Raw genomic sequence first — 17,381 nt, 5'->3', positions numbered from 1 at the left:
ATATGAGTTGAATTTTAAGTATATAACAAGATTACATAAATTATCTTGTAAAGACTCTAGGATAGGGTCACAACCGTGATCAAACCAACCGAGTCTACCCACACAAAACCAACTATCCATACCATACCAAACCAAAGAAAATATCAGAACATAATATAAAAATCAAACCCAAAATATAATACGATGGAACAGTGAGAATCATGTCTAATGATGCCAGCCTCCCATCTTATTCTAATTCCAAGGCTGACACAAATACCGATCCCACCTATACCAACCCTCAAAAGTACCACAAAGTCTCTATCCAAGATAATACAAATATTCAGTTGGGACATGCCCCCAACCATGGCCAAAACCAATATCCAAAACATAAGAAAAATATCTAAGAATGTCCATATCATGAAATGAAGCTTTTTGGAAAGATGGAAGCTCACAACTTCAATCCAAATATTGTCCCCGAGTCCATCACTATGTAGGAGGAGTCAAACAGTCGGTTCCTGCATAGCATGGGTATACAACCGCCAGTAGATGGGTTAACAAATGACTGCTAGCATATATTTCAGGATAAGGGTAAAGTAAAGCCATTTAAACAACTAAGTAAAACCATCCATGATGCATAAAACCATACATATATATAATTACTGGGAAAGGGAATCCGTGACTAGCATGTATTTAAAACCTTTAATTGGGATATGTAACCTTATCATTTAACCGCACCAATGGGCCGTATGGGTTTAGCTCCCCTTTTTTAAAGATTCCCAGTGCATGTAGCCGCACGACCAGTAAATAATCCATGGGATAACTAGTACATCCCTCTAATATAGAATGTGACACTCGCACAAGGTCATCGAAGACCCCTCATATCGGTAAATATAAGTTTCTAGTTTCGGTCCCCTCTGAACCTCCACCTTTTATGGCTTAGTTACACATCCCACCATTCAACAACAACAAACCCAGTGTATTCCCACATAGTGGGGTCTGGGGAGGGTAAAATGTACGCAGTTCATACCACCACCTCTGGAAAAGTAGCAAGGTTGTTTCCAATAGACCCCCATCTCAAGACAAAGAATATTAATCAAATCCGTAAAAAAGTACATAACAAGATGACAAGACATAAATACACCCCCACAAGGAATAGCAACCAAAGAATAGTACACCATCACAATACAGCATGCAATAAGGTAGCATACCAAATTTATAACCATGTCCAAAAAAATCCTATTACTAGTTATTACCAAGGACAATTATTAGTGGTATCATCATACCAACCATACTTGCAAGATTTATCCTTAGCCAAACTATTTAGGTTAAGGGGACTCTCAAGTGCCCACTCTCAAGTACCCTTTTCGTTTACCATATTAACCTCTTGGGAGACTACCATGTTCTCCACAAGCATAACCAACTAGCCTTTAACCTTTATAAATCATTTAAACCATTTATAGTTTCGTATATAAGCTAAAAACAAGCAAGAGTCCCATTTAAAGAAGTCAATGAAATGAACATATCTTTGTAAGCATTTTATCAAACACCTTGGGACATAATATAACCAAAACTAATTTCAAAGACCATTAAACATTACCATGCAATCCAATTTCCCAAAACCATCATTGATGCATATAAAAGCATAATTAAACCATAAGAAACCATAACCAAGCCATTATAAAATAATACCCCAATTAATAGTTAAAAACCATAAACCATGCAACATTAAAACCATGAAAACATCCATAAAATCCATTCCATTTTAGAATTAAGAAGTGGGGAAGAGAAGCATGCCTTAAATTGAGAAAGATGACAGAAGAAAATTAGCAAAGCAATCCCTAAGTTGAAACCCTAGCTCTTTTGCCCTAAAAGCTCTAAAGAGAATTATGATGTGTTTTGAAATAGTTTTCTAAGTGTTAATGAATAGAACAATAGCGTAAATAACCTCCTAAGTATATTAAAAGTCGTGGGTCATAATTAGGGTAAGAAGAAAAATGTCCAGAATACCCCTAATTAAGTTCTTTAAAAACCTGTTATAGGGATACGACTAGACCTCTTACGAGTCGTACCCTTCCTTACGATTGGTTTTTACCAGTCGTACCCAGGCCTTAACCTTTGGATCAGACATTGCCCAGTATACAATGAATCCAACCAAGTCATAACCTCAGCATATGATTCGTACCCATGATCCGTAGCCCTGGCAGAATGAATTACCAGGAGGATCAAACACTACCTACAATATGAGTCATCGATATGACTCATATCAATCCTTATAACTCGCACCCATACATCATGACCATTATAGTGATAAAAATCATCCCACCAACTAATACTAGCTAGCTTATGGCGAGACTATACCACTCATACCTCAGCATACGGATCATACCATGGAGTCGTATTAGGTCCAGAGAATAGATTTTGAGGAAAATTTCTATGGCCAAAACCCAGAATGTAACAACTCAAATCTGTTGCAGTAGGTTGGTCATGAAGAGCCTTAACATTAGGTTGACCTTGCCTAACTGCTCTTTTTATGGCTGTTGCTCCAGCCAATTCCTTCTTTATTAACTCCACTGTTGGGTCTGCTATTGTATCAATAAGACCTAGAGTAATAAAAAAAGTCATCCCTAACTCGTGCTCAGTAGGCATGATCTATGGATGCACTGCCTATAAAAAAAGATATATACATTTAAATCAATATAATAATTTATTGGGTTACATGTTAACACAGACAACATATACAGCAGATTATCTTTCTTTTGCAATAAATGATTTATATGTGGCAACAGATTAAATATATGTTGCATCAGATAACCTATCAGTTGAATAATTTATAGTAAATGGGTAATCTATTGAGTCGAGTTCAGAGAACCAAAGCAATAGATAGGTTATCTATTGTAAAATATGAATTTTCTGTCATAATAGATTACCCTTCTGTTGTACCAGCTGCAGTAGATGGGTAATCTTTAGCAACAGATGACCCATTTGTCGCAACAGATAGCGCATCTATTTTAATATCTTTCTTTGAGTCAAATTATTTTACTTGAAATAAAACTTATTGCATCATCCAGAGAGTTAACGTGATTAGTCTCCTTAATTCTTGTGCTGCTCTTTGCAGCCAACCACCTTAGGATCCTTGGATGAGAAACCTTATTTGGGTAATCCTTGACCTGCTTTCAGAGGGGAGGAATGATTTCAAATGCCCAAGACTAAAAAATGTAAAAAGAAGCAAGCAAAAAAAGTTCATAATAACTATTCAATACAAATTAATGAAAGAGTAAACAAATAGTGATTGATTTTACCATAAAAGCCCAAGGAAATCCATCTATTGTAATAGTCTTTGGGGATAGCTTTGACAGTAAATATTTGACAATCAAGTTGTAGTTGTCATGTCTCCAGAGATAATTGTTGAAATTCTCAAAATCCTCAGCAAGCTTTAACAAATCATCTTCTATGACTTTGTTGATGTCTCTTGCCAATAAAACGGAATGGGCAAACCAAACTAAGCACAATTGTTCCTTTTACTTCTTTATTATGGTTTTATCCTTGATATTTCTATCAACTTCATGGCTCTATAGCCACATCCAGCAATGTCCAACAACCCATTTATTTTTTCTTGCATTTGTTAATTTTGGTGGGTGGTCATTTGGATAATGTTTTCCCTCTATTTGATGGTAGTGGTTTGTCTGTCCAGCTTGCTTTAAACTTTTTGCGGATTGTTTCTTTGAAAAGAGGTTCTTCTAGAAGATCGCATCTCACATCTGTCACTATGGCAAACCCTATCAAGCCAAAATAAACCAGTATGCCACAATTGATCCAGACTTCATCCATCTTTTTATCCCTTCCTTCAAACCATCCCCCACGTACTTGATCCTTCATTTGAAAAGACTATATACCATGCTCATTTGGAAATGGAAAGTGTGGTCCTCAGGCAACTCAAGAAAGTGTCTAAAGCAGCTCTTCATAAAAAGTTCATCTACATTTTCATTCTTCATAGTATTCCTAAATTCATCAAAAGGTTTCCCCAAGTGACATTTAAGTACAAAGTCACCAGTTAGTTCTGCAGGGTCATCTATTGGTATCGCAACTTGAAACCTGTCAATACTAATAGTTTGACAGCCTCATGATGGGATTTCGATATTAATTCACGCTCCTATGGTGATGCATTATCATCATGTTGATCATCATCATCTTTTTCACTTTTTTCTTTCTCCTCTTTTTGTTTATCTTCTTCTTCTTTCTCCCCACTTTCAATTTCCTCATCACCATCTACAGACCCTTGTCCACCTCCCTTAACGTCGTTTTCATATCTTTTCTCAACTTCACTTTTCCTTGATTGAGATTATTCAGGAAGCTCCTCCAAATCCATCTGTACTCTAGCTTTGTTTTGTTAGGTGGTTAGAAGTTGATCCATTTTCACTTTTTTTTCTTTTGGGAGAAATGTTTTACCTACAAACAACAGAAAAACCAAAAATACATTACAATTGATGTATGCATAATTTTTGAAAAAATGGAAAGATATTTCAATAAATCTTTATGCTCCATATTACAAAAATATATTCCAACAGATAACCCATCAATTGGAACCAATGAATCATCTCTTACGACAAATGAATAGCCTGTTGCAACTGATGAACAACCTGATAGATGAGAGCAAAACAATCTTGCTACTAATGAAACGTTTGTTGCAACAGATAGGAAATCTATTTGAAAACCTATTTTAATATCTCCCAACAATTGTTCCACCTGTTGCAACAGATGAACCACCAACACTACCACAAATACCACCAATACCGACACCACCAATTAATACCACCACTACCACCACCAACAGCCACCATAAATACCACCAACAGCCACCACAAACACCACCAATACTAATACCACCAACATCACCAATACTGACACCACCAGCAGTACCAATCAATTCCACAAACACCCCCACCAATACCGACACCACTAACAGCCACCATAAACACCATCAATACCAACACCACCAATAGCCACCACAAACACCACCAATTCTGACACCATCAATACCACCAACCAATACCACTAACCCCACCAATACCGACACCATCAATACCACCAACCAATGCCACTAACACCAACAACAACAACCACTACAAACACCACCAATGCCACCAACACCAACACCAACACCACCAATACCACTAATACCACAAACACCATCCAACAATACCACGATAGTCAACGGAACACTTTGACAAAAACTAGGATTTTATCGGTTTCTTCCTACGATTTTAGCATCAAAACTAAAAATTGCAACCCATTCTCAAAGATAATACAACTAAAAGTATTTTTTTAATTATTAACTAAAAAGCCCTAATTTTTAGACAAAATAACAAATGTAAAACTCTTCTTGAACTGTATTACCTATGAAGACAGAGAAAATAATGGATACAAGCAAGAATAAGTCAAAAATAACAATTATGTGGTCGAAAATAGGAAGAAAATAGATCTATTGTGAAGGGTTGAGAAATATGTTGAGTAGTCGTTGACTATTACTGAGAGAGAAAGAAAAGAGCGAGATCTCAAGATTTAAAATGATGAAATATTTTCTCGTAAATAGTTGATTTGTATGGGTTGATTTGTATTTTGGAAAAGAATGACAAGTTTTAAAAATGTTAATTTGGTCCAAATAATTTGCTCATCCCTAGTTATAGATAAATCAATTTAGGTATTTCAAATAATAAGCTAATATAAATCATTTCAACTCAGATTGGTCGATTGATGACTTGGGTCAGGAGGAATGTAATACCAACATCATCCAATATAGTTGACCCTATTAACTCATCCATAGTTGTAGCTATATCAATTTAGGTATTTCAAATAATAAGCTAATATGAATTATTTCAACTCAGATTGGTCGATTGATGACTCAGGTCAGGAGGAACACAGTACCTACATCATGCAATATAGTTGACCCTATCAACTCATACCTATTTATAGCTAAATAAATTTAGGTATTTCAAATAATAAGCTAATATTAATCGTTTCAACTCTGATTGGTTGATTGACGACTCAAGTCAGAAGAAGCGCAATACCAACATCATGCAATATAATTGACCCTATCAACTCATCCCTAGTTGTAACTGAATCAATTGAAGTTGTTTCAAATAATAATCTAATATGAATTATTTCAACTCATATTGGTCGATTGATGACTTGGGTTAGGAGGAATGCAACACCAATATCATGCAATATAGCTGGCCCTATCAACTCATCCCTAGTTGTAGCTGAATAAATTGAAGTTGTTTCAAATAATAATCTAATATGAATTATTTCAACTCATATTGGTCGATTGATGACTTGGGTTAGGAGGAATGCAACACCAATATCATGCAATATAGCTGGCCCTATCAACTCATCCCTAGTTGTAGCTGAATAAATTGAAGTTGTAGTTGAATATATAAACTCAATTGAAATTGTATAAAAATAAATATTCAACCTGTTGCAACAGATGACTGATCTATTAGAATTTATCAAATAGATTAATGAATTTGTTGCAATAGATTACCTATCTGTTGTAAATTATCAAACAGATGTTGCTATCTGTTATGACAGATGACTGAGCCATTGGAAATTTTCAAACAAAAATTGACATCGGTTGCAAAAGATGACCTATATGTTTGAAGATCTTTTATTTATACTAAAGAAATTTCCTGTCCGAGATAAAAAAGATAAAATACTAAGGCGATAAAAAATATTACTTGGATAACTCATAAATCTCTTCCTTGAGTAGTCTTATCTTATCTTTTCAATGTCAACATCTCCTCGTTCCACTCAAAGTTATTAATAAATATTAAAAATCCATATCTAGAATTCTCTCTCCTTCATCCATAAATTAACTTATTTCTCTTCTTTATTTTAGAATTCTCTTTCTCTCCTCTTTAGGTTAATCACAACCCATCTCTAGAATTCTATTTTGTATGAGGATCCTTTTCGATCTCAATAGATCTATATCTTTTCTCAACTAAAATGGGTGTTCTGATCCTTATGTTTTTTTGACATTGCAGCTATGGTTCACTATTATTCTTTCCTTCTCATCTTTTTCTTTGTATGTTATTTAAATTAGATATTTACATCTATTGTTTTTATTGATTTACCCTTTACCAGTATCCTATTTATTGAGAAATTAAAGGAAAGGTGACTTTTAAGTCTTGAATGAACGAACCATTATTTTTATTACAATATGCAAAAAAATTTATCTGTTGGGAGAACTTAAAAAGCCTTATTGTCAGTATCATTTTTTATGTCTTTTGTTTGTTTCTTTGTTGGTGGTGCTGTTGTTGGGGGTGTTGGAATTGTTAGAATATGTGGTGTTTGTGTTTTTGATGATGTTGGAACATATGGTATAGTTTCTTTATTATTGATGTTATTGTTGGTGGTGTTGTAACAGTTTCCTTAACTGTTGCAACTGATAAATCAGTTGTTGAAATAGACAGAGCAACTGTTGGAAAAAATCAAACCAGTAGCAATGTTGGTTTGATTTATTCCAACAGATAACCCATCTATTGTAACTTGACAACTATCTGTTGCCACATATGTGTCACCTATTATAATAAATGACTCATCTATTGAACAGATAAGGAATCCATTGGAATAGATGGGTCATCTGTTGGAACTCTTGTTGTAATGTGTTTTATTCATTCAATTTTGTGTTACCCTTTTGTAATGTTATTTTTGTTCTTCTCTTGTTTGATATCAAATGTTTTTCTCTTGTTTGCAAATAAAAGGAAGTGAAAGCGGATCAACTTTTGTCCAACCAGCATTAAAGGATAGAGTAAAAATAGGTTTGGAGGAATAAGTTGCTTGTAGGTAAAACCACTTCATATATGGGAGGTATGTATAACTGATCAACCTATCGTAAAAACACACATACAGTACAATAATTTTGTGAATGTTAGTTCTTTATCTATATTAGGCATTAATCATTCAAACAAGATGTTGCATTTTGCAGTTTAGATTATTAGGTTTGAACTGATAAGGCTGAGGGACCAAGTAGGTGGTGTCAATATCCTATTACGGTTTAATAAAGATTTTGCTAATGTTTATATGTCAAGTTTGGAGAAGGGTTCAAGTTTTTGGAGGCAGTGTAAATATTCAATATTTATTAGACTGATTTTAACGGTTCAATGGACTTTTGAAAGGACTCTGAAGCCTCGCACTGTTGCAACCAAGAATGAAAATGAATATAGTTATTGCCCTGGAATAAATTTATATGGATGGGTTGCTCGAGGAGACTATTATATAGCAGGAAGTGCTTAGGAGAATACCTGTGCGGGCGGGGGAAGGTGGAGAAGACCATATATCAACTCAGACCTTATTAAAGAAGAAACACAAGTGTATCTAAAAATAAAAATCCATCAATCCATTTTGAAAAGAAAACTGCTAAGTAGTCTGGAGTTGTACACTTTGTTAGGGGACTACAACTAGCTAGCGTGGCACAAAATACAGGACCAAAACTCTAAGGTTGACGTTTTCCGAGCACTGATGGTGGTAAGATTGTTATCAGGAACACAACCTGAACGAACAACTCCTGAAGTAAAAATAAGGGATCAAGCCAAGGTGGTAATTTCTGAAGTTAAGCTTGCATCCCAGACCTTCTGCTTGTGGTTCTGGTCTGGTCAAAGGAAGTAGAAATAACAAGGCATGGTATTTCTGCCCAACTTCACACCTTTTTCTATCTACTACCTTATTTTTACTTCTGGGTTGTTGGTTTAAGTTTCATTCTTGACTAAAAATCTTACCAATCCTCTGTGCTCGCCAAGTTGCTTCCTTAGAGTTATGATCCTGTATTTTGTGAGTCTTCATTCAAAACACACTAGATAGTCGCAGTCCCTAGTGTCCAGCTCTAGTCCTCTTTAGCATTTTTCTTTTTCTAGAGCGACTGACGGATTTTAATATTTGGATACACTTTCACATTTGCAGCTCATTCAGTTATTTTATCTTTCAATTCAATTTCATTGGCCAGATTGGCTAGAAGTTCCTTACTTTCTTCCCTGTATTTTCTCTTAAACAAGGTCTAAGATGATATATGATCTTCTCCACCTCCCCTTTCCCACACAGGTATTCTCCCAAGCACCTTCTACAGTATAATAGTCTCCCCGAGCAACCCATCCATATAAATTTTAACCAGGGGAATTTCTATTGGTTTTCCATTATTGTTTGTTGTAGTGAAAGGCTTCGAAGGCTATCTCAAATAATACACTACCAAGTCTATAATGCAAGAATCCAGCAACAACAACAAGATGAACAAACTAACACAAGAACAACAAGTTGAACAACAAGTGCTAGTGAATTGAAATAGGCCACACACAGCTTCACTAGTCTTTAAGAATCACGTTTTTAGAACAAGATGATGAAGTTTTCAAGAAGAACCAGCACGTCAATAAGGTTCTAGTGAATCGAAAGATCCCCACACGGCTTCACTAGAATTCAAGATTACAAAACACAATCTTAACAAGATTACAAGAAGATAGTAACTTGACATGTAATATTCAAGAGTCTAAGAACCCTAACAACAAGAGAGGACCCTAAGACTAAAGAATATTAACACCAAGTTCTTACTTGGACCAAGAGGAACTCTATGACCTCAAGATCCTTGTTTCTATCCAAGATACAACACAAGTATCACTCTACTTATGAGTTTTTAGATTTGGGGATTCTCCGATGGAAGAGAGAGAAGTTCCTCAATATTACAAGTGTTTATGTCTCAAAATATTACGAAAGAACTAGCTACCAAATAACCCTAATATCATATATTTATATTACACCATAAATAAAGGAGAAAATAACCAGATTGCCCTTGCCATGGGGTGGACTTGGAGTGTAAGTTTATTACACTTCAAGGCTCCTCTTCATACTTAAAAAAATTTAGACCATTAGGTGGATCAAACACCAACTCAAACGCGGATATTTGCATGAACAAGGCTTGGAGTTTTTGTAACTCCCGAGCTTGGTTACGTGTGAATGGTCATGAACTTGTTGGACAGCTTGCTATACCCGTATCATCCTTTCCATATTGAGAGGAATTTGACCTCAAATTCAGCATTTGGTCGTCTTCAACCACATCTACGAGAGAAAGATCACACATGTTGAAAGTGTTGTGCACTTGATATTCCGGTGGAAGGTCAATCTTGTAGGCATTGTCATTGATTTTCTCAAGTACTTGGAATAGACCATCACCCCTCGGCATCAATTTGGACTTCCTTTGAGATGGAAACTGATCCTTCTGAAGATGCACCTACACCCAATCTCCCGGTTCAAAAATGAGTTTCTTTCTCCCCTTGTTCACCCTCCTTGCAATTACTTGGTTTTTCTTCTCAAGTCGAAGCCGCACATTCTCATGTAACTTTTTCATAGAATCTGCCCTCTTGCTTCCATCTAAGCTAATCATGAGATCACTTGGCAAAGGCATTAAATCCAAAGGGGTAAGGGAGTTGAGGTCGTATACACACTCAAAGGGAGCCTTTCCCGTACTTAAGTGTATTACACAATTATAGGCAAATTCAATAAATGGTAAGTGCTCCTCTGAAGAAGTCATTTTTCCCTTAACCATGGAACGTAGCATAGCACCCAAAGTCCTATTTACTACTTCCGTTTGGCCATCAGTTTGTGGGTGGCAAGAGTAGAGAACAATAACCTGGTACCAAGCTACCCCACATGGACTTCCAAAAGTGGCTTAGGAACTTAGAGTCCCTATCACTCATAATGGTCCTCGGAACACCATGCAATTTGACATCATTAACAATAAATGAAAAGGCCATGCTAGATGCGTCATCACATTTAAAGCTAGGAATAAAGTGTGCCATCTTAGAAAACTGATCGAGTACAACAAAGATACTATCCCGACCTCGTCTAGTCCTTGGCAGCCCCAACACAAAATCCATAGATATATCAAGCCAAGGACGTAAAGGGGTGGGTAGCTGGGTGTACAACTCGTGAGCTAGGAGCTGAGATTTGGCTCCTTTGCATTCTACACATTAACCGCAAATCTTAACCACATCTTTGTGCATTCTTGGCCAATAGCATTGCTCCTCTAATATTCCGAGGGTTTTTTCGACCCCAAAATGACCCATTAGACTGCCACCATGTGCTTTTCTTACAGACAACTCTCTCCAAGATCTAGAGGGTACACACAATCATCTACCTTTAAATAAGTAACCATCAAACTTGGCATAGGGATTTGAACCCCTAGCTGAATCCCACTTGTCTCTACCCAATTCTTTATATTTCCTAAAGATAGGAGCAAAGTGAGGGTCTTTGGGATATAATCCTTTTAAGCTCTTAAAACCCATCAATTTTGATGACAAAGCGCATAAGAACATGTTTTCTAGACAAAGCATCGGCTACTACATTATCCTTACCCTTCTTGTATTGGATAACATAAGGGAAGGTTTCAAAAAACTCAATCCATTTGGCACGCCATTTGTTAAGCTTGTCTTGTGCCCGAAGATGCTTTAAGGGTACATGGTTCATTTGGATCACGAACTCCTTAGGCCATAAATATTGTTGCCAAGTGGCCAAGGCTTTAATTAAGGCATACAACTCTAAATCATACGTGGAGTAGTTTTGAGTTTCTCCTTTGAGATTTTCGCTAAAGTAAGCAATGGGCTTTAAATCTTGCATCAAAACAGCCCCTATGCCTGCTTGACTCGCATCACACTTTTGAATGTCTTATCAAAGTTGGTCAATTGTAACAAAGGCGCGGAGATGAGCATAGCTTTCAAAGCTTCAAAAGCCTTGGCTTGCTTGTTACCCCACTTAAAGGGTTGATCTTTTTGAATGACCTCGGTTAAGGGGGCGGCTATGGTGCTAAATCCTTTGACAAACCTTCAATAAAAACTAGCCAACCCATGGAAGCTTCTTACTTCTCCAACGGTTTATGGGATTGGCCAATTTTTGATAGAGTTTATCTTGGATTCATCCACTTTGACCCCTCTTGAACTAACAACAAAACCCAAGAAAACAACTTCATTAACACCAAAGGAGCATTTTTTAGATATACATACAATTTTTCCTTTCTAAGGACATCAAACACACATTGTAAATACATCACATGCTCATCTAAAGAATTGTTATAAACCAAGACATCATCAAAGTAGACAACAATAAACTTTCCATAAATGGCTTCATCACATGATTGATTAGCCTCATAAAAGTACTTGGAGCATTTGTTAGGCCAAATGGCATATCCATCCATTCATAGAGACCAAACTTGGTCTTAAAGGCAGTTTTTCATTTATCACCGGGTTGCATTCTTATTTGGTGATAGCCACTCCTTAAATCAATCTTGGAAAATAAACATGAAACGTTCAATTCATCAAGCATATCATCTAACCTAGGGATAGAGTGATGATATTTTATTGTAATCTTGTTGATGGCTCGACAGTCCACACACTTATGCCATATTTCGTCTTTCTTAGGCACTAGTAGCACTGGAACCGTGCACGAACTCATGCTCTCCTTGATATACCCTTTGTTAAGAAGTTTCTCAACTTGACGTTGCAATTCCTTAGTGTCTATAGGGCTGCTTCTATAAGCTGGCTTGTTTGGCAATTGTAAGCCCGGCACAAAATCAATTTGGTGCTCAATTCCCCAAAGCGGGGGCAATCCTTGCGGAAGTTCTTTGGGAAATACATCTTCATAATCCTGCAACACATTAAATCAAAGGAGAAATGGAAGAATTAGTGGGGTTAGTGTTAAAACAATTAGCCAAAAGTAATATAGGCGTGTCCTCATTATGATCCACAAAGAGTTCCTTCTTTCTAACCACCATCACCATGTTTTCTTTCCCTTTTGATATTAAGGCATCCTCGGATACCCCTACTTCCCCACCTATGGGTTCCCCTCTTTTTTCTTTATTTTTAAATTTCTTTCCCTTTTCCTTCAATTTTCTCATCTTTTGATACCACTCATTTACTTGGGAAGGAAAAAGAGGATGAAGTGTAACCTTTCGGTCATCCATCTCAAGTGTATATCAATTATACCTCCCATTATGTTTGGTAGACCTATCATATTGCCAAGGTCTACCTAACAACAAGTGACATGCTTGCATTGGTATCACGTCACAAAGCACTTCATAGTGGTAGTTTCCCACCTTAAACTGTATCACACATTGCCTTGTGACCTTTAATTCACCATATTCATTCAACCATTGCAACTTGTAAGGACTAGTGTGCGGTGTAGTTAGCAACTTCAAGAAGTTTACCATAGCAACACTAACAACATTTGCACAACTACCACTATCGATCACCAAAGTGCACACACTCCCCTTTACAAGACATTTAGTATGGAATATATTTTCCCTTTAACTTGGGTCATCTATTTCCTTACTAATCATGACGCACCTAACTACAAAGTTTGGAACCACACACTCCCCTTCTTGCGGATAAACATCTTCACTATCATCATCATCATCATTATCATGTGGTCCATTCTCGGGTTTATCTCTATCTTAAGGTTCGTACTCATCCTCTTTCATTTAAAGACATACCTCTTCACCAAGGTAATACAATCTCCCTTCCCGTAGGATCGCATTGTATCGGTTTGGAAATTCATTGGCTTTATGTCCCCAACCTTGGCACGTGAAACATTAGAATCCTTTTGGGTTAGGATACTTGTGAACTTCTTATTTTGGAGGGATTTTGTGGATTATTTTAGGCTCGGGAAGCCTTGTAGTTGTGGGTTGGTCCTTGTTTTTGGGCCAACCTGAAGAGGATTGAGCCATATCCTTGCTTCTAGGCCAACCCGAGGTGAATTGTCCCCTTGCCTTGAACAACAACCTCTCTTTAAGTTCCCTTTCAATCTCAAGAGCTTCTTGGAAAATACCTTCAATGGTATCAAACTTTTGAAGTGTTAAATGAGTGGAGATCTCTTTGGTCAACCCACACTTGAATCGGATGATGTCATGACTGATTTGTTCCCCATGATGATCAAGCTTCAACATGACTAAAACTCATCACAATACGCCATCACACTTTTGTTACCTTGATGCAAGTTGTACAATCTAGCAATCAAATCATGGCGATAACTCTTGGGAAGGTATCGTTGTCTCATCAAGTACCTCAATCGAAAACAAGGTGGTGGTTGCCCATCAACTAATTCATTACCAAACCGCTTGACGTACTCCCACCAAGTGTTAGTATAACCCTCAAAATGAGCTATGGCATAACAACTTTTCTTTCTTCCGAAATATCATTAACTTGAAAAACTCTTTCACAAGCCAATTCCCAAGCTAAGTAGGCCTCGGGTCACTTTCACCTTTAAATATTGGTAGTCTCAACTTGATGGTGTTGATGCCTACATCTCTCTCTCTTGCTGTCGGTTTCCCCTTTCTCCATAACCTCGGTATCTCCTTTGATTTCCACGACCTCTTCTCATCTCCTCCTCCTTCATGTAAGCATCATCAAAGGCCCCATATCCTTCATATTCCTCTCTACCATATTCCTCAAAGTGGGCTAGACAATTTTGGACATTTTGAACTTGATTTGGAGGAATTGGATTTTATGGAGGTGGTAGTCTTTGCTTTAATAGAGCTTGGAAGGGAGCGTTCGGATTTAGCAGAGATTCTTGACGTCCAAGTCCCTCTTGTGGAACTTGAGGAGTTTGGAAATGTATTGGTCTAGTGGGGTCACAGTTTGAAGGGGAAAAGGTGGTTTAGCTTGCGGCATTTAGTGGAGCTTGGGGTGGATTTAACATTTGGTGCAATGTTTTGGGAGTGATGGTTGCGGAGGAAGTTCTATCATGCCCACTTGAAGAAACATGAAGAGGAGTAGAATGGTGAGAGTTCCTTTGATTGTTCACTTGTTCTAATCTCCCACTAATAGCCGACACACCTCCCTTTATTGTTGTTAAATCCCCTCTCACGGCTCCAACTTCCGTATTCAACCTTTTAAGTGTTCAGGTGACGGCCTCAAGAGTGGCCCTCATAGAGTCAAGAGAATTAGTATCCATATTTTGGGATGTAGTCCCTTCCATTGTCAAGGTATTACCTAAAGAATCAACAAACAAGTTAGTGAAAAAAAATCTTCTCCTCACTTACACTCTTTGGATCACCTCACACTTTAGTTCCACAAGTGTTGTAGATTGGCTAGTAACCTGTGAATCCTTAAGGTATGAGTAAGCTCTTATCAGAAGTGGATTCTTGTTTAAAGACTCAAAGAATTCTTGTCAGACTAGAACCAAGAAGTAGCAACGTATTCAAAAGATAAAAGCACCCAAGTAATCGTTGACATGAACAAACGGATTCAAAGGACTAATTGACAACCTAGTAAGAATGTGCTAGTTTGTTTATTAGTTCTAGAACCAAGTAAGGAAATCAAGAATCAACAATTAGAAACTAGAAAATATCCAAAATTGAGCTTATTAGTGATGTGGCAGTAGCAATGGTGACGTGGCAGCATGTAATTAGTCTTGATCCCACATAATTTTTTTTGTCACAAATCTGAAATTTCAATATTCACAAAACTTGTAATGGATGACAATTGGTTTTGGAGGGAAAGTAAAAGTCTTATACTCTTTTTAAAATTTTCAAACTCAAAAGGTGAGATTTGACTATACTAATACCACAAAACAAGGTCCCTTGATTTAAGGAAAAGTGGTTGTCAAGTCTAGGACATGTGCAAGTCTTCTCACCAACAACTTTATAACTTTTGTCTTACAACCTTTTGGATCTATTTTACACCTTTGTTGTCTTAAGTTGTAAGAATAGATAAAGAACAAGATTAACACCACAACAACCTTCAAGAACACAATATAAACTTCTTCAAGAACACAACAAAAACCACCAATCGTCATCAACAAGGTACAACCTACAGCCCACTTCAAGTCACTACAACAATGGTCAATATTATAAGCTCAATTTTAGATCTAGACACTTTTAGTATTAGTGAGAAAGAAACCAACATTATAAACACACTAAAAAATTAAAATAACACCTATATCTAAACACACAAACACCAATCTCGGCCAAGACAACAAGATGGACAGATTTCTCTTTTTCTTTTTCTGGAATTTTCAAATTTCAACAGATTTTTTTTTTGAATTTTCGTCCAAGATTGGTAGTGTAGGAACACAACCAGCCTTGCTTTGATACGAAATGATACACTATCAAGTACACAATGCAAGAATCTAGCAACAACAATAAAATGAACAAACTAACACAAGAATAACAAGTTGAACAACAAGTGCTAGTGAATCGAAATAGGCCACACGCGGCTTCACTTGGCTTTAAGTATCACATTTTTAGAACAAGATGATGAAGTTTTCAACAAGAACCAGCAAGTCAACAAGGTGCTAGTGAATCGAAAGATCCCCACACGGCTTCACTAGACTTCAAGATTACAAAACACAATCTTAACAAGATTACAAGAAGATACTAACTTGACATGTAATATTCAAGAGTCTAAGAACCCTAACAACAAGAGAGGGCCCCAAGACTAAAGAATATTAACACCAAGTTCTTACTTAAACCAAGAGGAACTCTATGACCTCAAGATCCTTGTTTCTAGCCAAGATATAACACAAGTATCACTCTACTTGTGAGTTTTCAGATTTGGGGCTTCTCCAATGGAAGAGAGAGAAGTTCCTTAATATTAAAAGTGTTTATGTCTCAAAATATTATGAAAGAACTAGCTGCCAAATAACCCTAATATCATCTATTTATATTACACCATAAATAAAGGAAAAAATGATCAGATTGCCCTTGCCATGGGGTGGCATGGAGTGTAAGTTTAATATACTTCAAGGCTCCTATTCACACTTAAAAACATTTAGACCATTGGGTGGAACAATCACCAACTCACACACAGCCATTTGCATGAACAAGGCTTGGAGTTTTTGTATCTCCCGAGCTTGGCTACGTGTGAATGGTCGTGAACTTGTTGGACAGCTTGCTACACCCGTATCATCAAAGTCCATTGCACCATTAAAATTGGTCCAATCACTATTGAATGTCTGCAATGCCATCAAATATTGATCCCTTCTCAGAACTTGACGAATAAATATGAGCAAAACTGTCATTAAATTGTATTAGGGTATCGACACCACCTTCTTTAAATCCTTCGACCTTATTAGTTCGCACCTATCAAACTAAATTATAAAATGCAGGATCTTGTTTAAAGGATCAATGTATAATCGGTAAAAAAAAACTACATTCACAAAATTATTGTACTTTATATGTGTCTGTCACGAAAGCCTAATCAATAATACATAACTCCTACCTTATTCTTCCTACCCCATCAATGTCAGATGGTGTTTATTTTTCATTTCCCATTATTAAGTAGTGTACAAGATTACGGAAGATCAAAGGGTAACCATCTTCAATGTCAGAGGACTACATGCCCATCAATAAAAAACAAGTGCTACAAGTCGTGATT

This window comes from Capsicum annuum, chromosome 8 (genome assembly GCF_002878395.1).
Source record: "Capsicum annuum cultivar UCD-10X-F1 chromosome 8, UCD10Xv1.1, whole genome shotgun sequence".
NCBI lineage: Eukaryota > Viridiplantae > Streptophyta > Magnoliopsida > Solanales > Solanaceae > Capsicum > Capsicum annuum.
The sequence above is the reverse complement of the archived record's forward strand: the minus strand, read 5'-3'. Positions refer to the sequence as shown.